This window comes from Schistocerca americana, chromosome 11 (genome assembly GCF_021461395.2).
Source record: "Schistocerca americana isolate TAMUIC-IGC-003095 chromosome 11, iqSchAmer2.1, whole genome shotgun sequence".
Lineage (NCBI taxonomy): Eukaryota > Metazoa > Arthropoda > Insecta > Orthoptera > Acrididae > Schistocerca > Schistocerca americana.
In genome coordinates, this window is record NC_060129.1 from 167,488,457 (window position 1) to 167,512,032 (window position 23,576).

The 23,576-nt window shown below is 40.4% G+C and overlaps 2 long non-coding RNA genes across 2 annotated transcripts in view; both read right to left on the bottom strand.

Annotated features, from left to right (window-relative positions):
* LOC124553708 overlaps nt 1-23,576 on the bottom strand; it is a 583,058-nt gene that overhangs the window by 505,322 nt on the left and 54,160 nt on the right. The window lies entirely within an intron of this gene.
* Nucleotides 9,402-12,398, bottom strand: LOC124553709. The gene is made up of 2 exons (XR_006968115.1): nt 12,232-12,398; nt 9,402-12,161 (listed from the first exon to the last, which is right to left on the bottom strand). It is a non-coding gene; the product is annotated as an uncharacterized LOC124553709 (long non-coding RNA).

Here is a 23,576-nt window from a genome sequence, read left to right on the forward strand (position 1 = left end):
GACCCACAGTGTTTCGATAATCTTAAAGTTACCGTAATGCAATGACTGATTGAAACAGAGGAAGGAATCCGCTAGAATACGAATGGATATCTTTGAGAGAAGATGTGGTGAATGCAGCAAAGTATGTGAACGGGAAGAAGGTAGAGTAGAAATCGTTAGATGAAACGTGATATATTAAATTTGACAACGGGGAAAAATATAAAAATGCAGCAAATAAAGTAGGACATGGGAAATAGAAATGTTTAAACATGACGTTGACAGAAAGTCGAAAACTGCAACGCGATTTTGCACTTGGAAAACGTAGGGGAATGAAAATGAGAAAGAACAAAGAAAACTTTGCTCAAAGGAGAAGCAACGGTCAAAAACTCATTTGGCAAGCCAGAACTAAGCAAATAAGAGAAGGCTAGAAAGTGGAAGGAATATGTAGAGGGGGAGGGGTTGTACAAACTAACATAAGCACAATGTTAGATTCCTATGAGATGTCTGAACACTCAAGGCAATACTGATCCTACCACTTAGCTAAGTAGACACACTGAAGAACTGCGAAAATGTGTTCATAGAATTTCCATGTTTAGAGAAAGGTTTTGACAATCTTCATTAAAACATTCTTTGAAGCTCTGGAGATGTCATCCATAAAACACAGAGCCATAAGATTATCTACAACTTGTACGGAAACCAAACTGCATTTCTAAGACTTCAATGACTTGAAAGGGAAGCAATAATTGAGAAGGCAGAAGTAGAGAGGATATAAAATGAAGAATGTGAATAGCAAGAAAATCGTTCTGAAAAAGAAAATTTGTTCACATCGAATATAAATTCTAATGATTGGGTACTATTTTACAAAGGTATTTGTGTGGAGTGCAGCCTTGTATGTAAGTGAAATGTTGGCGATGAACAGTTCTGTCAAGAAGACAATGGACACTTTTAAAACGTGGTGATCAATAAGAATGCTGAAGATTAGATATGAGGATCGTGTAACTAAAGAAGAGGAACGGAATTAAATAGAGGAAGAGCAAATTACGGCACAACTTTGACTACAAGAGGGGTAAGTTGAAAGGACATACTATGAGGCGTGAAAGAGTGAGGGCAAAGGGGTTGGGTGATAGTATTCTGATAATAATCATCTGTTGAAATGCTATTCTACTATTTTATCTATTAATGTAAGCAGTGAATTTACTCTTCCATGCAATCCTCCACAGAACATTTAAACTAAAACTGAAATCAGCTGAACACCAAATCTTTGAACCACTGTCTGACTACTACTGCATTCACTTTCAACTTTCTATAACTATCAATGGCTAGCCACACACACATACAGATATAAGGAGAACAGAAATAAACAAACATTAGTTTTCAGCACATAATTCTTTAGGTTGGCAACATGTACAGAAACAAACCAAACAGGAAGGAACATGAGGTGAACACACTGTAGTTACGACTTCGAATCAGTGTTTTCGGTAAAATGTCTACAGCTAGTGACAAAAGAAAAAAGAGCGAATATGAAATTGTTCTTATGTTCCATAATCTAAGTTTTAGTTCAACCTCCAGCATGTGACCAGGTGAGGGGAAATGCAGATGTCCGCCAAAAACTCGATTCACTGTAAGTAATCAGTTATTCACGTAAAAAAAGATGTGAACTGTTTTATAATCTGCAAGTATCACATATCAAAACAAAACTGAATCATTGAAGATTCCACCGACGATGCCTTGAAGTAAAAGGCGAAACGCGTCTTGAAACAATAAAGTACAGTGGATAAAGAAAAAAACGTTTGTTACTTCCAAAGGAAATAGTCAATAGCTGTAGATACTTAGCAAATTAAATCTTATGACATACCAGCAAATTAGTCTCGGTTTAACTTCTCATTCCACACGCTGTTAAATGCCGTTTAAAAAGATTCATCTATCCCTTCCGAAAAACTGTAGTTTCTTTCATATCTCGGTAGATAAACGGATTTTGGATATTTATCATGCGACGAAATACATGACTTTTTTCAAGTTATCGTTAGCAAAAAAACACGTTTCGATTTCTTGAACCGTTTGCGAAATTTGCACACGGTTTACGACGAGCAGGACGAAAGTATCGTCCGCCGACATATCATTCAGTATCTCGAGAACGGTGATAGCTATCGTTCTGCTTTCAGCTTTAAAAACAATTTCGATATGTCGACTAAATTTCATACGCAATCATGTATTACCTAAAGTGAACTGTACGCAAAGTCCAGGCAATGCGTTTTTACCTCTGCACACTAATTAAAATTTAGTGTAAAGATTTACGTAAATGCGATACAGCAAGTAACCACGACGAATAACGAAATGAAATTCGGTCCTTTATCGAGAGAAGATATCAGGCTGTAACATACCCAAAAATCAAGTTTTTCTACCGAATAGTTTCCTCGGAATCGGATGATAAGTATTTCATAGCTGCCGCCGCGCCAGCGGTTCGGCGAAAGTTGGTGTGGCCCGGGGTTCCGTTCCTGACGTCACGCTCAGCGCGTTCTGTGATTGGCGGCGCGCACCTGAAGCGCGGCGCGCGCCAGCGGAAGTGGTTCGACATGGTCAAACCGCGACGCAGAGCCCGTCGCGCCGCGCCGCTGACGACGTTTCCATGGCAACCATGCCGCTGCTGCGATCCCCGTAATTCTATAATCTTAAGTAGCCAGCATTACCAAGTTGCCAATAACAACTGGCAGGTGAGCAGTCTGGATTAATAGCTTCAAAAAGTAAGCAGAGAATACACCCACTTGAGAAATAGTATTAACTATTTCACTCTTCCTTTCGTTCACCGACAGCATTATCATTGAAAGCAATGAATTTCAACGCTAAAAAAAACAAAAAAAAAGTGCAGAAAATTCATACTAAATATGGTATTTACAAATACTTCAGCCTTTCGCTCGTCCACAACACTATCTACGAACGAAATCATTTCGAAAATACAGTACGAGGACACGTTGACGCAGGACACGCATACACATACAAACACAATAGTCAGTAGTGACTAACAAAATTTCGCGCGCGCCTGATGCACAGCACTTTTACATTAGTAGTCGTCTGGTGGCTCCTTATTGGTCGCTAGCTACAGTGCTCAGACAGTGTGGAGGGGAGATGGGTAGACCCTGGGTCAAGTCAGTACTCGCCGCGGCAGCCCTAGTGGGAACCGGTCTTTACACCTCCTGCGCTGTTCTTCCCGCCTGGGTCTTCACTGCTAAACGCGACGGCCGCACTGCTATGACTGTGAATAATAAATAATAATAATAATAATATAAAAATTACCTTCTTGTCATCATAGCAGGAGCGAGGGAAGACTGACTCCAACCAGTTCGAGTGAAAATAGAAATTAATTGCACTTGACATCATTAGCTGACAGCGAGTTTCATTCGGTGAGACGAAACAGGTGAAATAATTTTATGCCAAGCAGCTTCCTTTCCACTGTGTTGTTTGCAATCTAGAGCACAAAAAAACCATGGAAATCGAGGTATGAATCTAAGGTACTAAGTTTGAAAGTATGCTTGTAATGCAGTTTCACTGAGACCAAAAGCAATGTACAATGCTCAAATTGATGGATGTCATAGAGGATAAGGCCATTTTTATTTATTTATGGTAACTGAAGATGATGAATGTTTTCTAATTTAACACGCACTTGCTAACATCACGTTTATTTTAATTATTGGCATGGATCACATGATCCTCGCCCTCCAAAAATTGCTGTTTCATTTTCACACTAAATTACAATGTGACTATTCCTGGTGCTATATGTAACCAACACATGTACCACAAGAATTGCTGGGTATGAAATATTCCCTTCATAAAATATCACGAAATGGGGGCGCTTATAGCTTTTTATTAACGAAGTAGAAATAAGTAATTGATATAGCTAAGGAAATGTTGTTGTTAACACCATTTTCCTTGTACACGTATTGTTGTGTAATAAAATAAACGTTAGCAAAGCACCAGTGTTGCTTGGCGTCGCCAACAGATGCCGGCACGAATCACCGCTTGGCAAAACCCCTCGACTCTTGTTGCTGTCTGAAGTTCGTAATAGGTAGAAATCGAGTCGTATAGAGGTGGGCCAAACGGTTATTATGGAGTGACCGTTATCACAGTTCCAGTTATTCTTTGATAACCGCTGCTTTTAACGGTTATTAGTAACTATCAAGTTATTTTTCGCTAGCGAATACCGAATACTCTGACGTGGCTACAGTTAAATAACGACATAGTTGGAATCCAGTTAATAGTTATCACTGATAACTTATCAGTATAACTGCGAGTACCGAGTAGTGTGAAATGGCAGGAATATCGTATGAATCGTGTCATAACCTTAGCTAATTAACTCCGGGTATATTTTAGTTGATGTTAGAACGATTATTAGTGTTTCATATTATATGTATGTAGGTTATCGGTCGCTATTAGAAATATTATCCTCGCAGCTGCAACAGAAAGTACACGGAACTTCGCCACAGCACTGTTTAAGTAAAATGTTAACCCTTTAATGCATACTGTAGCTGATAAGCTACAGGCCTCATTTCTTCGATTTATTCCATATGGAGAAACATTTTCGATCAAATTCGTTATGTAGCTAAGTGTATACACTCCGCTGCAGTTTCTAGTAGTTCATAGATGGCAGGACGAGCTGAAGCAGTTCGACAGTGAGCTGTGTGGACATACTGCCAAGTGTGTGTTTTGGCGGAAAGTTGAGGTGTGTTTTTGGTGTTTGTGCACTGATTTCTGGGTTTGAAAATTACTTTTTCATTTTGAAAACGTAAGTAGATATGGTGTAAACAGTTAATTCGAGTGTCTTTGCGATAGATTTGAAATGAGGCCTGTTTTTGTGTATGTAGCTTATCAGCTACATTTTTCATTTACTGCATTTCAGGCGCTGACGTAAAAATGTCTCGAAAGAGTCAAGAAGAAATGCTTATGGATGGAATGGTTAGAGATTCCACTAAGCAGTGATGACGATCTTGAGTGTTTCTCTGACTATTCCATTCAAGATGAGACATATGTTGCTCCAGAATCTGTTGATTGTGATAGTGACAGTAGTGACGAAGAAAGTCAAGTACCAGTAATTAGGACTGAAGATGTTTCTGGAACAAGATAATCTGATGTTATAATGAAGGAATCGACGTCACAGTTGTCTGATAATGCTCTGAAGCTGCCATGCAGCAGCAAAAATGTTACCAAAAACAGCACGAGTGTGGTTTGGAAAGATAAACAGTTGATTATTCCCGAACTGCAGTCAAAATTTCATGGCAATACTTCGTTACCAGAAGAAGTAATAAACTTAAATACTTCATACCAATTCTTCAAACATATATTTCCGTCTAAATTGTTTGATCTAATTGTCGAAGAGTCTCATAGATACAGTGTGCAGTGTAATCCTGATAGACCAATAGATTTATCCTGCGATGACATAAAAAAATTTATAGGCATCTGTCTCGTAATGTCAATAGTTCATGTACCTAATACGAGGGATTACTGGGGAGAAGATACTGGTACTCATCTGATCAAGACAACAATGACAGTGAATCAGTATGAGCAAATACATAAGTTTCTTCACTTCAATGACAACAGTGCAATGATACCCAGGGGTGAAAAAGGTCATGATAGACTCTTCAAGATAAGACCCATAATAGAATTGATGAGATCTCGGTTTCAAACAATACCTGTTGAGGAGTGTGTTTCTGTTGATGAACAGATATGTTCAACAAAGGCTAGAAGTTATTTGAAACAATACATGCCAAACAAGCCTCATAAATATGGATACAAATTATTTGTTATTAGTGGCATATCTGGTTATGCCTACGATTTTGAGATTTTCACTGGAGATGAAAATGAACCAGAAAAAAGAGTGACTGGGGAGGAAGACTTGGGAGCAAGTGCAAATGTTGTAGTTCGACTCAGTAGGATACTACCAAGAAATATGAACCACAAACTGTACTGTGACAATTATTACACAAGTCTGCCACTGCTTGTATGGTTACATAAACAAGGAATTTACTCACTTGGGACAGTCAGAAGAAACAGAGTGCCAGACTGCAAGCTCCCTTCAGAAGCTGAGCTGAAGAAAATGGCCCGAGGTGCATCAGTAGAGCGCGTCACAACAGTGGATGGTGTCGACATATCAAATGTAGTGTGGAAAGATAACAAGAGTGTAATGTTGGTTTCTACACTTGCTGGACAGCAGCCTATTCATGAAGCAGGGAGGTATGACAAAAAAGCAAAGTCAAGAATAACAATACCTTGTTCACAAATAATTAAGCTCTACAATAAACATATGGGAGGTGTTGACCTTGACAGCATAATGGGTCGACATAAAATTCTTGTGAAAAGTCGAAAATGGTATATAAGATTGTTTTACCATCTCCTGGACATGGGAGTAGTCAATTCCTGGCTGTTGTATAGGAGAGTAGCAGAAACCAAAGGGATTAGGAGAACTATGAAACTCTCCGAATTTCGAATGGAAATTGCTCACTGTTTGTGTCGCTCAGGTCAAACTTCAGCAAAACGTGGAAGGCCAAGTAATGAACTCGAAAACCAAATACAAGCTAAGAAGACAAAGGGGCCCACAGCACATGCACCTCCACAAGATGTAAGGCTGGATCAAGTAGGTCACCCGCCTTTGTACTTGCAAGTGAGACAGAGGTGCAAAATGCCAGGATGCAAGGGATTTTCCTGGGTTCAGTGTAATAAATGTGCAGTTGCATTGTGTTTGCACAAACAAAAGAACTGTTTTCAAACTTTTCATGTAAAGTGATTATCACATGCTTGGGTACAAACCTGTTGGAACTAGATACCTTATTGTTCATATACAAAAGTGTATAAAATATACAATAAATGCTCAATATTTACAACATTAATGTCCTATTTATTATTTTAGGATTTTTCCCTTCCTATACAAAGTATTTAATCATAATCAACAATTAAATTACGAGAGATTTGGTCAAAATTGAGGGAGCAAAATAAGCACATTTATTGTGGCTCGTAAGGTGTTAACTCAAAATGCAGCTGATCAGCTACAAAGCGATTTTCAACAATAGTGCTTTGTTAATTTAATTTAAAAAATTTTTCAATATTTTTTTCGAAATGTAGGCACTATAAACTAAACATGGTAATTTTTACAGCTTGAAATAAAAAATCATGCATTTAAGGGTTAACAACGTGCTTTTTTAAGTTTGAAGAAATATGTAAACTGAATACTTTAGGTTAAATTCGATGCTTAATTTCTTGTGTTGTTTACTTAATGGAATAAGTGTACTGCCTCGTAATACAACACAAAAATATACGTAATGCGACAGATTCGTTTACTCCTCTACAAGATAGTAATATGGTTGAAAGTGTGAGTACTCTAATTGGAAAACTGCTCGATTTCTCCAGCTGCAGCATGTGTATAACATAGGATGAATGGAAGTGTCCGATTCCACCTGTCTGCTTTGACCCGTGACGTAAGGTTCTGTAATCCCATAAGATATAAAGACATGCAGATCGAAGAGATCGACAGTGATAAATTTCTGGGATTATAACTCGATAATAAATTCAGTTGGGAAGGGCTTACCACAGAATTGCTAAAGCTCCTAAACAGGTCTGTAATTGCAGTTAGAATGGTGTCAGATGTAGGAGAGACAAATGTAAAAAAGTTTACATACTTTTATTGTTATGTCATGAGGGATCATATTCTGGGGTAACTCATCAACGGAGCAAAAGTTTTTGGCATGTAAAAGCGTGTAGGTCTAATAAAAATCGTTTGTGGTATAAATTCAAGAACACTATGTAGACACCTGTTCAAGGAATTTCATATTCTAATCACTGCTTTATAGTATATTTATTCCGTAATTAAATTTGTTGCAAGTATTTCCAACCAATAGCACAATACATAGTATCAATACTAGGAATAAGAACAGCAATCTACATAAAGATCTAAGATCACTTACCTTGGACAAAATTTCCTTTCCTGGGGAATGCTTTACCTGTGGATTCCACGCTTTGCAATAATATGAATCCTTTCAAAACACTTCATCTGTCAATGCCAGCTGCCTACTTTGATCTTTTTGCAGTTTAATATCATGACAGTTAACTGTCTGAATAGGTAGGGCCAATTAATGAACAAGACAAGATGAGCACTCAAAATGATGGGCTAAGTCTTGCATATAACAACCTCAACATAGCAATGAGTGCACCTAACAGAGTTTTTCAGTGTTGCTTAACATAATAGAAAATGAACTGACTTGAGCTCTTTGAAAACAAAAAAGCATATTTTATTCAAAAACGTTCATGCAGTATGCACAAGTGCTAATAGGCCCAAATGTAAGTAAATCTATACTTTTATTTATCTAAAAACACAGATGATGTGACTTACCGAACGAAAGTGCTGGCAGGTCGATAGACACACAAACATACACATGAAATTCAAGCTTTCGAAACAAACTGTTGCCTCATCAGGAAAGAGGGAAGGAGAGCGTGTGTTTTTAGATATATTTTTCCCACGTGGAATGTTTCCATTCATATACTTTTATTTAAATACACTGACAAAGTATCCGACATGATTATTGTTGTAATCATATTGTATTCATGCCAAATATACCTCCGTGAAGTGCTTCAATTGCAATACATATGTTTGAAGTGTACACTGGACAATTTTCCTGCATAAGTGATATGCTCAAAACTATGTATAAAATGTTTCAAAGTCAATGGCCAAAAACTAATTAAACGAAAAAAGCCTATTTTCAATGGATGTGTACAAATTGAGAAAACTCATTTTTCTCTCGCTAATGCCACAAAGCTAAGTTTCACCAAATTACATTAAGTTTCTTTGTATTCAAGTTGACCTGATACATCACTGCCACTTTTTCATCATGATGCTACCAAGCATTAGTGATGGGGTATACTTGGAGAAGATACTCAACTATGTTCCATTTTTAGATCACCTCCAATACTCAAGGCATTTCAGTAAGTTTAAAATCCCTAGAAAGTATTAACATGTTGCATACACACTACTATATTTCATAGCTTTCCATACTATGTATGAGACAGCAAGTGTTTGTGTTCGCAGTAGTGCCACAAATTTTGAGACATTTCTTGAGAAGGTAGGAGATATGATACATGTATCACTTGAGATGAGTTTCCTATCCTGCCCCAAAATTAACAAAATATATTCTTACAAGATTACTGCACAGCTGTTTAATTTCTGTATGTTCTATGTAAGACACCTATGTTCATGAGACAGTAATATCACCTCAACAAAGACACATTACCATGCCATATGAGAGATTACCATATTTGTATGTAAAATATATCCTAAAATGGTAGTAAGTGCTCGTCTTTGAGCTCATGGGTTTTCAACAAATTACTTAGGAGTACAGGGAACAAAAGGAAGATAAGTTAAAATAAAAAATGGTAACCAACACAAATGTATGTACATGTGAGGTGATCAATTTTATTCTGACTTTTCCACAATGATATGGAACACTTAAAACATATTACAGCATTATAAAAAGAATGAATAAATAATTAACATGTCAGAGACTGAGCAGAAACTCAGACTGGAAATGGCAGGTACTCTGCCATGGCCTATTCAGTGGAACCAACAAAAGTATTTGCCTTAAAGGAATTTAGGGAAGCCACATAAAATGTAAATGAGGATGTTCAAACAGGCGAAGGATCCCAATGCACCCGAATGGAAATTCGGTGCCATAACCATTCTGCAATTTTCTCAGTACTTTAACGTGTGACCACAAATACAAATATATAAACTTTTTTATTTCATCCAAGAATATCTCAACATAATGCAACAGTTGTCACAGCAATACAACAAACATCAATAATTCAAAATATGGGTATACACAGAATGTTTAAAGGATCTCTTTAAGGGCAGGACAGGTGGTCAGCCGTGGCCTCGATGAAGGAACCATCCCGGCATTTGCCTTAGTGATCCAGGAAAACCACGGAAAACCCGAATCAGGATGGCCAGACAGAGCGAACCCCATCCTCCCGAATATGAGGTCAGTGCTGTTAATAGCTACACTGCCTCATTCGGTTGTTACCTATTATACAATGTTCTGATTTACATGAAAATAGATCTTACAACTAGCAAAAATAATGATTAAATATATGCACAATTACATATGCAATTACACTTTAACATTTTTCTTTATCACTTTACACAAACAGACCACACAACACTTTGTTCACGGAACTTCAATAAACCACCAGAGGCTGCTTCAGCAGTTGCTGCATATATGAGTAGTTATCCGAAACAGAAGAACAGGAAACAAACAGCAGAAATATCCTTGTCTAAAGACACTTTAGAAACAACAAAAAAACTTGCAGCAACTACTTAGCTGACTCACATTAGTAGTAAACATATTCACTTAAGGCATGTCTCTAGCAATTAATTTAATATGTTCTTCAAACTTCTATATGTATGCTGATAACACTACACTATAGAGTGTGACCACAATGAAACTAACAATGTAAGGGATGCCTTCTACACAAATTCTGGGATGTTAACATCTGAATAGCTGTTCTCTGCAAAACACTGTTTTTTATAGTTGGAGGGTCGAGCATGTGAAGCAAGATACTGAAACTTGTTTAAGACTTACTGAAATTTATCTTTTGATGCAGTTTTAGATTTGAAGTTAACATTTAAATACCTCAGATAATGACTGACTTTTTCAGTAAACAAAATGTCCATGAAAGCCTCTAATAATAAATAATTCCATGTCCCACAAGGTAATTGTATTTTTTAAAGAGTGGAGTCCCTCCACACTGCCACTAGCATGGCGACCATAACGAAAGTTCTACAATCACCTCTGCATTGGTTAGTTTTTTAATCAATACAGGTCCATCAGGAGATAGAAAAATGGATGAAAAATGTAACAAGAATTGAGATTTTAAGAGCAGAGGGCAAAACATGTCATGGCAAGCACCAAGGGAAAAAAATCCTCCGCAACAGTTGGACAGGTAGTAAGAGCAGTAGCAGATTTCTTGCTGTCTGCAGCAGATCATGCAAGGGTAGGTCACATTAGTAAGTGGGTACTGTGCAGTTTGATACTAGTGTTATAACCACCTGCACATCAGTACAAATGCATGTTGGAGCACCTCAGTGGGGAAGGCCAGTCGCACCCTTTCTGTAGTCCAACCTTACATTTAATGCCCGATTTAAAAAAATTATACTCTTCCATTTCTGGCACCCTTTCTAGAATACAAACTAGCAAAATTATGAGAATTTGTTGTGTTCCACCACAAAGATAGGAAAACTTCCATGTTTTGCAAATGAAATTTATTATTCAGCACAAGATGTTTCACCAATTCACGTTTGGCATTTTCAGTGGTATTCCTTTTTGTCCTATTCAAGAAACCATTTCTTCCAGTAAATATTTCTCAGCAGGTAGCCTATACTGCAAGTTTGCATAGGCTGAAGTGTTGTTATCATTACAATAAAACAATTTCAGTTAACATCTGAGGAAAATAGCAGCATATATTAACAATAATATACGGATTAGTGTTAACACACATGAAACTGATGTCAGTATCATTTTAAGAAACTTGAAATTCAAAATAATTGAATGTCAGAATGGGCGCTACAGCTAACAATTTTTAAGTAAAGCAGAAAACAAAATGCTACTGTACTTACAACTTTGAGGTGCCACATGCCTTGACACGGGCTACCAATAACCCACAAGTATTTTTGACATCTCATGCCTCACAGGTACTTAACTGGATTGCAATCTGATGATTGCTGCTATCAACATGAAAAATAATATAGCTGTATCCAGTGACCAAATTTCAGAGCCGATACTGAAATTAAGTTGAAATTTACCTATACATCACTGGTAATCCATTTATGTGTCATAACATTAAACTCACTGCAAATGTACCTCCATTTTGAGTGAAAGGTCAAGTTTGCTATTGTATGCAAAACGCTATTACCTCATACTTCAAGTTTGCCTCTATAGGACTGTGTAACATTTGCTGCTGCTGGAAGACTATCGGAGCCATAACTGGAACAAAGAGCTCCGAGTTACCACCTGCCAATATAAACAAACTTCAATTCTAAACTGAAGGTGAAATATGTCATATGTATCCAAACCACTACCACATTATTCTTCAAGCTTCTCGCATTATGGCTGTGTGACGTCTGCTGCTGCTGCTCCGACTGACTTCTGGAGCTGTAACAGGAACAAAGAGCTTTGAGTTACCATTTGCCAGTATACTCTTAAGGACTGTAACTGTACCTACATTTTAAGTGAAAGGTGAAATTTGCCAAGTGTGTATCCAAACCACTAGTAGCTTATTCTTCAAGTTTCCCATTTTATAACCATGTGACATCTGCTGCTGGTGACTGACTTCTGGAGCTATAACTGGAACAAAGTTCTGTGTGTTACTGACTGCCATCGTTACAGGAAATGAGATTATAAAGGCACGGAAATGCAAATATAATGGCAATAGTAGACCTACAGACTTTTTTTATTTTCTCTGTGTTTTATAGCTCTTTATATACAGTACTAACGTAAGCAACGTTTTCTTTTCTTGAACTTAATTTAGAGCTGTTATGTAAGAAAATTAGTAGGGCTATATACGTGATATATGGGTAAGGAGTCATAGTGTATTATTCAGACACATAATGTGCATGGTATGTTACGATATTATCAGTCGTATGTATTTTTTTTTTTGCTCTACAAATTAACATAAATTTTTCTTATGTTGTAGAAATAGACAGTTGAAAAGATTTTGCGCTTCTCACGACAACAATCATAATGAGATACCCTGCTTGTAATTTGACTGATATCCAGAAATATTTGACTCCAGACCAAGATGATACCAACAGAAGAGGTGGATTAGCATATCTTACACCCAGTGTTGCACAGCCATTGTTATCACCATAAAAAACCATTTGTGTCCTGTGTTATGTTATTGAGATTTTGTCTCCTTTATTGTTATTTCATAGCCCAGTCCATTGTGGGAATACATAATAAATGGGGATAAAAGATACACTCCTGGAAATGGAAAAAAGAACACATTGACACCGGTGTGTCAGACCCACCATACTTGCTCCGGACACTGTGAGAGGGCTGTACAAGCAATGATCACACGCACGGCACAGCGGACACACCAGGAACCGCGGTGTTGGCCGTCGAATGGCGCTAGGTGCGCAGCATTTGTGCACCGCCACCGTCAGTGTCAGCCAGTTTGCCGTGGCATACGGAGCTCCATCGCAGTCTTTAACACTGGTAGCATGCCGCGACAGCGTGGACGTGAACCATATGTGCAGTTGACGGACTTTGAGCGAGGGCGTATAGTGGGCATGCGGGAGGCCGGGTGGACGTACCACCGAATTGCTCAACACGTGGGGCGTGAGGTCTCCACAGTACATCGATGTTGTCGCCAGTGGTCGGCGGAAGGTGCACGTGCCCGTCGACCTGGGACCGGACTGCAGCGATGCACGGATGCACGCCAAGACCGTAGGATCCTACGCAGTGCCGTAGGGGACCGCACCGCCACTTCCCAGCAAATTAGGGACACTGTTGCTCCTGGGGTATCGGCGAGGACACTTCGCAACCGTCTCCATGAAGCTGGGCTACGGTCCCGCACACTGTTAGGCCGTCTTCCGCTCACGCCCCAACATCGTGCAGCCCGCCTCCAGTGGTGTCGCGACAGGCGTGAATGGAGGGACAAATGGAGACGTGTCGTCTTCAGCGATGAGAGTCGCTTCTGCCTTGGTGCCAATGATGGTTGTATGCGTGTTTGGCGCCGTGCAGGTGAGCGCCACAATCAGGACTGCATACGACTGAGGCACACAGGGCCAACACCCAGCATCATGGTGTGGGGAGCGATCTCCTACACTGGCCGTACACCACTGGTGATCGTCGAGGGGACACTGAATAGTGCACGGTACATCCAAACCGTCATCGAACCCATCGTTCTACCATTCCTAGACCGGCAAGGGAACTTGCTGTTCCAACAGGACAATGCACGTCCGCATGTATCCCGTGCCACCCAACGTGCTCTAGAAGGTGTAAGTCAACTACCCTGGCAAGCAAGATCTCTGGATCTGTCCCCCATTGAGGATGTTTTGGACTGGATGAACCGTCGTCCCACGCGGTCTGCACGTCCAGCACGAACGCTGGTCCAACTGAGGCGCCAGGTGGAAATGGCATGGCAAGCCGTTCCACAGGACTACATCCAGCATCTCTACGATCGTCTCCATGGGAGAATAGCAGCCTGCATTGCTGCGAAAGGTGGATATACACTGTACTAGTGCCGACATTGTGCATGCTCTGTTGCCTGTGTCTATGTGCCTGTGGTTCTGTCAGTGTGATCATGTGATGTATCCCAGGAATGTGTCAATAAAGTTTCCCCTTCCTGGGACAATGAATTCACGGTGTTCTTATTTCAATTTCCAGGAGTGTATTTAGATATGAGAAGGGGAACAACAGAAATCAAAATTTACAAAAAAAGGGGGTAGTTTCACAAGACACATTTACATAAATTACAGCTATAATTAAAATGACATTCGACAAAGACGTAGCACAAACACTGGTGGCACTAAGAGCACAATTAAAAATGGTCGTTTACAGTAATGTGAACCACATGGGATGACGACACTCTACACACACTTCACTTACGTTACATACACGGCGAGCATCATTACACGACGAAGTAACTGGATTAAAATTGGAAGGAGCTGCCAAACAGAAGGAAGATCAGTGAGGAGGGAGAGAGGAAAGAAAGGTGTGGGTCAGTGAGGAAAGGAAGAGGGGGGGGGGGGTTACAATGACGGATGGGGGAAGCTGGTAGCACAGCAAGGGGCTGGAGGTGGAGAGGGTGGGGAGAGAGCAGCCGAGGAAGGAGGGGCAAAGGACAGGGGGGTAGGAGGGAGGAAACAGAGGATGGTGTGGGGAAGGAGAGAGAACACTAGGGAGGAGGGGTGGGTAAAATAATGGTCGGAGGTGGAAGGAAGGGTAAATATCAGGACGAAGCACATTATCCAGAACAGAGAGATGATGTAAGTCTCTTTGGGAGAGAAGGTGGAGGGTGTGGAGACAGATAGAAGGTGGAACACACAGGTAGAGGTGTGGCCGCAGGTGGGGAGTGGAGAGGAAGGGAGACGTCAGGAGCAGACGGAGAGTGAGGTGGTGGTCGGTGTAGGGGATACGGATGTGTTCGAGGAATAGGAGGAGATTGGGAAGGGTATGAGTTCGTAGAAGATCCTCATGGGGGACAGGAGACGGATGCGGAAAGTGAGGCGGAGAGCATGGGGTTCAATGATTTGGATTGCTTTTTAGAATTTTGGAGCGATGGAAATCCAGGCAACACTGGTGTAACACAAGATGGGACGGACCGGGGGTTTGTAGGTATGAAGGCTGGTAGAAGTGTGCAATCCCCAGGTCCAGGTGGTCAGGAGTTGCAGGAGGTGGAGTCTACTGTGGGCTTTTCGTTGGATGCTAAAGAGATGGGGAGTCAGGTGTGACAGTCAAGTGTGAGACCCAGATATTTCAAGATGGGGTAAGTTATATAGCGCGGTTGTAGATGTTCAGGTAGAAATCATGGAGCCGGAAGAAGTGGGTGGTATGTCCTATAATGATTGACTCGATTTTGGAAGGATTGATTGAAATGAGTCACTGGTTTCACCAAGCAGCGACTGGTTTAGGTTGGTTTGGAGGGAGCCCTGAGGCTGTTGAACGGGAGGATAGAGAGCAAGAAAGGCAGTGTTCTCAGCATATTGAAGAAGATGGACTGGTGGGGGTGGTTTGGGCATGTCAGTGGAGTACAGGAGGTATAGGAGAGGAGAAAGGACGGAGCCCTGGGGCACACCTGCGGTAGCGTAGAAGGTTCAGGAATAGGTATTATGAATTGTGACATAGGAAGGACGATGGGAGAGGAAGGGGCAATGAGATGGACGATGGGAGAGGAAGGGCTGAGGTCTGGAGCTTGAAAAGGAGCACGGATTGCCAATGACTTGTGGTGTGATTAAGGAGTGTTCAATTTTGAGGACAGTAACTCATCCAAGTAGTGGATGTTGGGTCAAGTGGTGGACAGTGGTATCAGAGTGGTCACGGCATAGGAGAAGAGGGAGTAATCAAAGTGAGGGTCATGTGGTATGGAAAAGTCTTTGGAGAGCTGGAAAGCAAAATGGTTAACTTTACAAAGGTTGATAGGGAAGGGGTTGTTATGGTGGAGTAGTTAATGCGGGGGGTTGGGGCGGGGATGTCCAGTATCGGATCTAGGATACTTCCGAATGAGGGAAAAAGTTGATAGTGATTGCCCTCCCCCCCCCCCCCCTTCCCCCTCATCACAACTGTTTGAAATAGGATATAAAATATTTTAGAAAAAACGGTCAGTTTGCAGCAGCACACATCTGTCTGAAGAGTTTGGTACATATAAAAAAATATGTTTGAGGAAATGTAAGATATGTTACTTGCACTTAAGTGTACCAAAGTGCAGTGCTATACCTCTTCACACAGCATTCATCTATAGCATGTCACTGTATTTCGCTCTGTGGAATGCATATCAGCGTATTTTGTAATGAAAGATATCAAACCTATATCCTGGACAGTAGAAACTGAGATTTTCAGTGCACCGTACAGCAGAGGTAGTCACTCATTGTGATGTTTCTGAGTTTCTGTTCCATCCTATGATAGACTATTAAATAAAACTACTGTTCATTATAGAACCTAATGCATTCTGTAATTACTATCACCTTTTACGAATGTTTCATCCAGAAATCATACATTAGTTTGTGGGATATGATATGGAAGTTAATCTTTGGTTCTGTTCTGAATTACATTTGTTACCTTAATTAAACAGAAATATGTTTTTTCTACTTTTAAGGTGGCACTTGGGTCAAGATTCTGGGTTTGTCTTCAGGAGAATATACATCGTATCCCCCACACAGATACAGGTTTACCATAGTTTATGAATTTCCTTTATGTTATGTTCATAGTATTGTTAACAGTCATATGTCATATTGTTATCACGTGCTCAGGTTGAAGCGGTAATATTCTTAGAATTTCTCTGTAAACTAACTTTAAAGAATAATATTGCAAAAGTTGAGAGAGTTAGTAAATAGACGGTAAAAAAACTCTAATGCATGGAGCAGATGCACCTGAATAATCTAAATGAAAATTAAAATACATTCACAACCACTGTAAGAATCCTCATGCAATACAACCCATGTGCCCGAGCAGTGTACCATTGCGGTATCTGACCACGACTGATTATCTATTGTGGGAAGTCCGTAATTGGCAGAAAAACTTTTAACCCACATACAAAAATTGTTAGAAAAATAAAACAAACCAAATATAGAGATTCCCTTAAACCAATATTAAAAACTCTCAGTTTAATACCCCTGCCTCTTTTACACATCTATGAAGCCAGATATTTACAAAAGGAAGTGCTTTAAAATAAGTAAGCATCTTCAAGCATAACTTTACTTTGCACCTTTATGATATTAGGTAGAACACATTGACACAAAAGTACAAACATTTGTAGGGGGAGGAGTATATGATATGAACATTATGCTGTATAATATACCATCACACTTAAAACAGATATCAAATTTATACATGTTTGAAGTCAAACAGGAACAATTCTCCTTTGGCCACTACTGATATTCTGTTTGAGTTTCTGCAATGCCATTAAAATTATTGTAATTGTTCACATATTTTAACTATACTTATTGCTTTCAATAATCTTGTTTGTTTTCTAATTGTGGTACCAATATGCAACATTTATTGGCCTGTAAGATCTATTTAAAATTCATAGTGGTGGTATGTATAAATTGTATTTATTGCCTCAAACCTGATGGATCTTATATTATATGTGGAAACGACATACCATATCATTATGGAACCAATAAATAAATACAAATACTTTGGCAATAACTGATATAAGAAAACATAAGTTAGGATGAATGAGAGTGCACAAGCCTCCAGCCTCCTGAATTTGAGGTTCGTGTCTTGACAAATGCAATACCTCAATCAGTTATTCCTGACATTCAGTTCTGTTACATTTGTACATATTTGGATCAAATGAGGTTAGTAACAAAAATAATTGTGTACTGCTCATTTAGTCTTTTCAGTGCACAGAACTTTGGATAGGAAAAGGGAGTGAAGGGAAAAGACCTGGTCAAGAATAAGGAAGGAATGTCGGTCAGGACCCTAGGACAAATGAAAAGGTGCAGTGTAGTATGAATGGAATGTGAAGGCAATCAAAAACAAAGTACCTTTGTCACTTGACTGTGTATTTTTCTGCTTGTGATTTCGTATTACAAACATTGTCTTCAAAAAAGTTTTATGAAAAGAATAGGTTGATACTGACCCTATAGCGAAGATGTTGAGTCACAGACTGGCACAAGGAAAAGAATCAAACATGTGTTGACTTATTCTGACAAATGTCTTTTTCTACTAAAATGCATTTGAACCACCAGCTGTTTATTTGTCCCATTAGTCATCTATCACTTTCAGTTATTATCCATCATCCAGGTTGTAGGGTACAACAGACTAGTAAAAGCATCCCATATCCATTTGAAGTTAAGCAATATAAAAATTATCAAGTGAAATTATACAAACACCTGACATAAGTTGTCTTAGTACATTGACAATCATATCTCATGTCAAATAGACAGACATTACAGGGTTTTACCTAATAAACAGCTGATGGTTAAAATCTATTGTATGAAATACTTTACAGCTGTTGAACCTCAAATTATGGAATCATTATGAAGGTCTTTTTGGCCAAAAGCTTACTTTCTGAAAGTATTTTTGTTGTGCCTGTGTGTGATCCATCGTTTCCACTGTATGGTTAGTAGCAGTCTGTCCTTTTCAAAATATTGTCATTATTCCATCCTGGATTTTCCATTGTTTGTTTTAAACATTGTCTTTAATTTTATGCATATTGTTTGAAAATACTGGAACTGTAACAGGTGCCACAAATTTCCACCATTTCATTGACATCCAATGCGCATATCTCAAACATTGATTTGATTCTTGTGTGGTGACCGAAAGTTGAGTAGGAGAATATCTCTGTGCAGCTCATGTAAATTGCTTGGACAGAATGTGCTTTTGGGTGAGTAATTACAGCTTTTTGCTTTAAATACTTGAGGAATGTACTTCTGTACAGCCCATATTTAAAGGATGACTTCAGAATGGAGTATTTACACAAGTAATTTTTCACATTAGATCATCAGTGAGTAATCTTTAAAACTGCAGTGAATAATTTTCAGGGGTGGCTTTTGACAAAGCTCTGAATCACTGAAGGAGAAATTCCTTTCATTCCTCCTTAGACGTGGAGAATAGTTCTTAACTGTCATTTAGCATATTCATCTTCAATACATCTCCAGAAATTCCTCTTTTTGGAACAGCTCTTATTCTGGGGTGAAAACTTTACGGACATATTGAAGAAATGGTCATTGATGTGGTAACACAGTTGAGATAGCAATAAAGGCTTTTTTGTGTTTGACTTCTTTTGATAATGTAACGGATGTTACATGTTGCTTTCAGTGTTTACTGTAGCAGAATATTGTCAAATGATCTTTCACAGAACCCAAAAGAATCTGGACAAACGTAAATGGTGTTAGTGGCACCAAAGTTAGTGTCCATTCAATAGTGAATGAGACAGAAACTGAAATTGAGGGCAGCAAAACAAAAGCTGAAATGGTTAACTCCATTTTCAAATGTTCATTGACAAAGGATACCTAGGGGAATTTCCCCAGTTTAATCCTCATACCACTGGAAAGGTGATGAAATAAGTGCTAGTGTCAGTGGTGTTGAGAAATAGCTGAAATTGTTAAAATTGATCAAAGCTCCAGGACCCAATGGAATTCCTGTCATATTCTATACTGAATCTGTGCTGTGTAAGCTCCTTTTCTAACTATAATTTGTCATTGGTCCTTTTAATAAAAAACTGCACAGTTTTTGAAAAAAAAACACAGATCACACCTGCCTACAAAAAGGGTAGTAGAAGTGATCCACAAAACTACTGTCGAATGTCCTTGACATCAATTTGTGTAGAATCTTAGAACATATTCTGGGCTCAAAGCTAATGAGGCATCTGAACAGAATGGTCTCCTCAATGCCAGCCATGATGGATTTTGAGAACGTTGACCACGTAAAACCCAGTTCACACTTTTCTGACATGATGTACTGAAAGCATTAGATCAAGGCAACCAGGTAGATGAAGTGTTTCTTGATTTCCAAAAAGTTTTGACTCAATATTGAACCTACACTTTTGTTAAAAGTACAATCATATGAGGTATCAAGTGACATGTGTGACTGGATTGAGGGCTTTTGGCAGGGAGAGTCATCATCAGATGTAGAAGTAAATTCAGGAGTGCCACAGGTATGTGTGTTAGGACGACTTGCTGTTCACATTGTATAATAATGACCACCCAGATGATATTATTTGTAACCTCAGATTTTTTGCAGAGGATGCAGTTATGTGTAATGAAGTATTGTCTGAAAGAAGCTGCACAGATGTTTAGTCAGATCTTGCTAAGGTTTCAAAGTGGTGCAAAGATTTGGCAATTTTCTTTTATGCTCAAAAATTTAAAATTGTGCACTTCACAAAGTAAAAGAACTGTAATATCAATGAGTCTCCGTTGGAATCAGCCAACTGGTACAAACACCTGGGTGTAACACTTTGTAGGGATATGAAGTGCAATGATCACATATGCTCAGTTGTAGGCATAGCAGGTGGGAGACTTTGGTTTATTGGTAGAATACTGGGAAATGCAATCAGTCTCCAAAGGAGATTGCTTAAAAGATCACTCATGTGACTGGTTCTAGATTATTGCTCAAGTGTGTGGGATCTATTCCAAATAGGACTAACAGGGTATACTGAACGTAGACAGAGAAGGGCAGCACGGATGGCCACAGGTTTGTTTAATCCATGGGAGAATATCACGGAGATACTGTAGGAACTGAACTTGAAGGCTCTTGAAGATAGACTTAAACTATCCCGAGAAAGTCTATTAACAGACTTTCAAAACTGGCTTTAAATGATGTCTCAAGGATTACACAGCAACTCCCTATGTATCACTCACATAGGAATCGTGAAGATAAGATTAGAATAATCACTGGATGCTCAGAGGCATTGAATGGATTATTCTCCCTGCACTCCATATGTGAATGGAACAGGAAGAAACCCTAATAACTGGCACAATATTATGTACCCCTTTGGTGCACCTTACAGTGGTTTGCGGAATGTGGATGGAGACGTAGATGTAGATTACTAATGAACATCAGAAATTCTTTACTTGTTAATTTGTGTTTTTTCTATTTGTAATTTTGAAATTAAAAATATATTACAGTGTTTTGAAACTGACTGCACTAAATGTGTGTGCTGAAGTATATGCACTTTTTCCATTTGTGATGAACAGTATGGCTGCAGATGCCAGGAAACCTTTCCTGTGAGAAGTTGTGCTTGCACTGAACTCGAACAGGGACACACCCATGAGTGGGGCAGATCTCATTTCCATCACTCTCCTTGCTTGTGCCTGAGCTATTCCTCTGCAATATCCCTTCTCCCAGGAGTGCTAATGCCCAAGGTATGCAGAACTTCTGTCATGTTTCGAAGGTAGGAGATAAGGTACTGGCAGGAATAAAGCTGTGAGGGCAGGTCGTGAGTCGTGCTCAGGTAGCTCAGTCGGTGGAGCAAAAGGCAAAAGCTCTGGGTTCGAGTCCCTGTCTGGCACACAGTGTTAATCCTCCAGGAACTCACCCTTTTCTGTACTGAGAGAGATTTATTTCGGACAATTCCGTCTTCCTCTTTCAGTATATGTATGAAGGTAAGTGGTATTGTTAGTTCCATTCTTCCTTTTCTTCACCAGTTTCCCTGTTCGACCCAACCCCACTGAACACCTAATCCTTACCCTCTTCTTCTCCAGCCTTACCATTACCTGCACCACCGTCTATGTCTGTCCTGCAGCCCCCATCCCATTTGACTTCATTTCCCTCATTGACCCTACCTTCTCCTCCTTCGTGATTGCCACCGGCCTCAACATCCGTACTCGACCCACGCCCAGCTCTGTCGGTGGCATCGGTTCCTTGCCTCCCTGCAAGGTGATCTCCTCCCCCTTCCACAGCACACCCACCCTGAATCTCATACCTCTCTCGATGTAGCCCTGGCCTCCCCCAACCTCCTTGGACGCATTACAGTGGACGTCCTCGACCCCATCGGTAGTGACCATCTATCCATCCTCCTTACTGTGTCAGACGGACGTAACCTCCTCGCAATGACCCTGCCCCGAAGTATGTCCACAACTACTCCCGTGCCAACTGGAATGCCTTCCGGGGGGACACCCTCAATACCCGGGTTGAAAGCTTCCCCGTCACCTACCACCACCCTGATGACATCACTCATGCCGCCTCCTTTCTCCAGCAGACCTTGACTGAGGCTCACATTCCCACTACCGCCCTTTACCCACACTGTCCCACTTTACCCCCACATGCCATCCTCCTCCTGCAAGAATCCCGTCGTCTCTACCATCCTTCCTCCATACACGGGACTGGGATACACTCCGACACCACTGGCAACTCCAGAGACACATTTGGAATTTGCTTGTGGCCAAAAACGCCTGGATTGGCATCAGACCTCCACCTACCTAAATGCTACCCTACCTATAAACTCATTTAAGTACTGGTCAGCCTTCCACCGCCTTACTGGATCTAAACCCTCTCCACAGTATCTCCATCTTCATAATGAACAACGCTTTCCCAACAACCTCCAATCATTTTGCATCCTACCTTTCCAATTTCCTTACAATCCCCGATGATCCTCTATTCGATTACTCCCTCTTCCCCGACGTCCGTGATCGGACTGACACCTCTGCCCCTCCACTCGCTCCTAGCTTCCGATACTAAGACAACATCCCACACATGGATCTTAACAACCCCATCACCACTCAAGACATCATAGCCATGCTTCACTCAAAATGCAACACCACTCCCGGTCTTTTCCATGTCACCTACCATCATCTCCACAAAGCTCGCATTTCCTTCCTCACCATCCTGGCTACCATCTATAATGTGGTCCTGTCCTGCGGCTACTAACCTGACCTGTGGAAAACCTCCCGGATCCTGATGTTCCGCAATCCCACCAAACCACCCTCTAACGTCTCCTCCTACCGTCCTATCAGTGTCACCTCGGTCTTCAGCAAGGTCTTGGAATCCATCCTCATGCGACGAATCCACCAGCATCTCCACCTGCACCACATCCTCCTCCCCACCCATTGTGGCTTCTGACCCCCCTCCTCTGCCGATGACCTTCTCCTGAAGCTCACTCACCTCACCTCCTCTCCGAACAATTCAGTTCCCATCGCTCTGCCATCTTCTTCTCCCCCGATCTTGAATGTGCCTATGACTGTGTATGGCATTCCGGTCTCCTCTTCAAGCTCCAAACCTTCGCCCTTCGTATTAATTACGTCCATCTCATCGCCTCCTTCCTTACTCATCGCCCTTCTTATGTTACCATCCACAACACCGATTCTGCACCTTCTACCCCTTCACCAGTGTGCCCCAAGGTTTCGTCGTCTTCCCTGTTCTCTACCTTCTGTATATGGCGGACATGCCGTCACCCCAACCCCC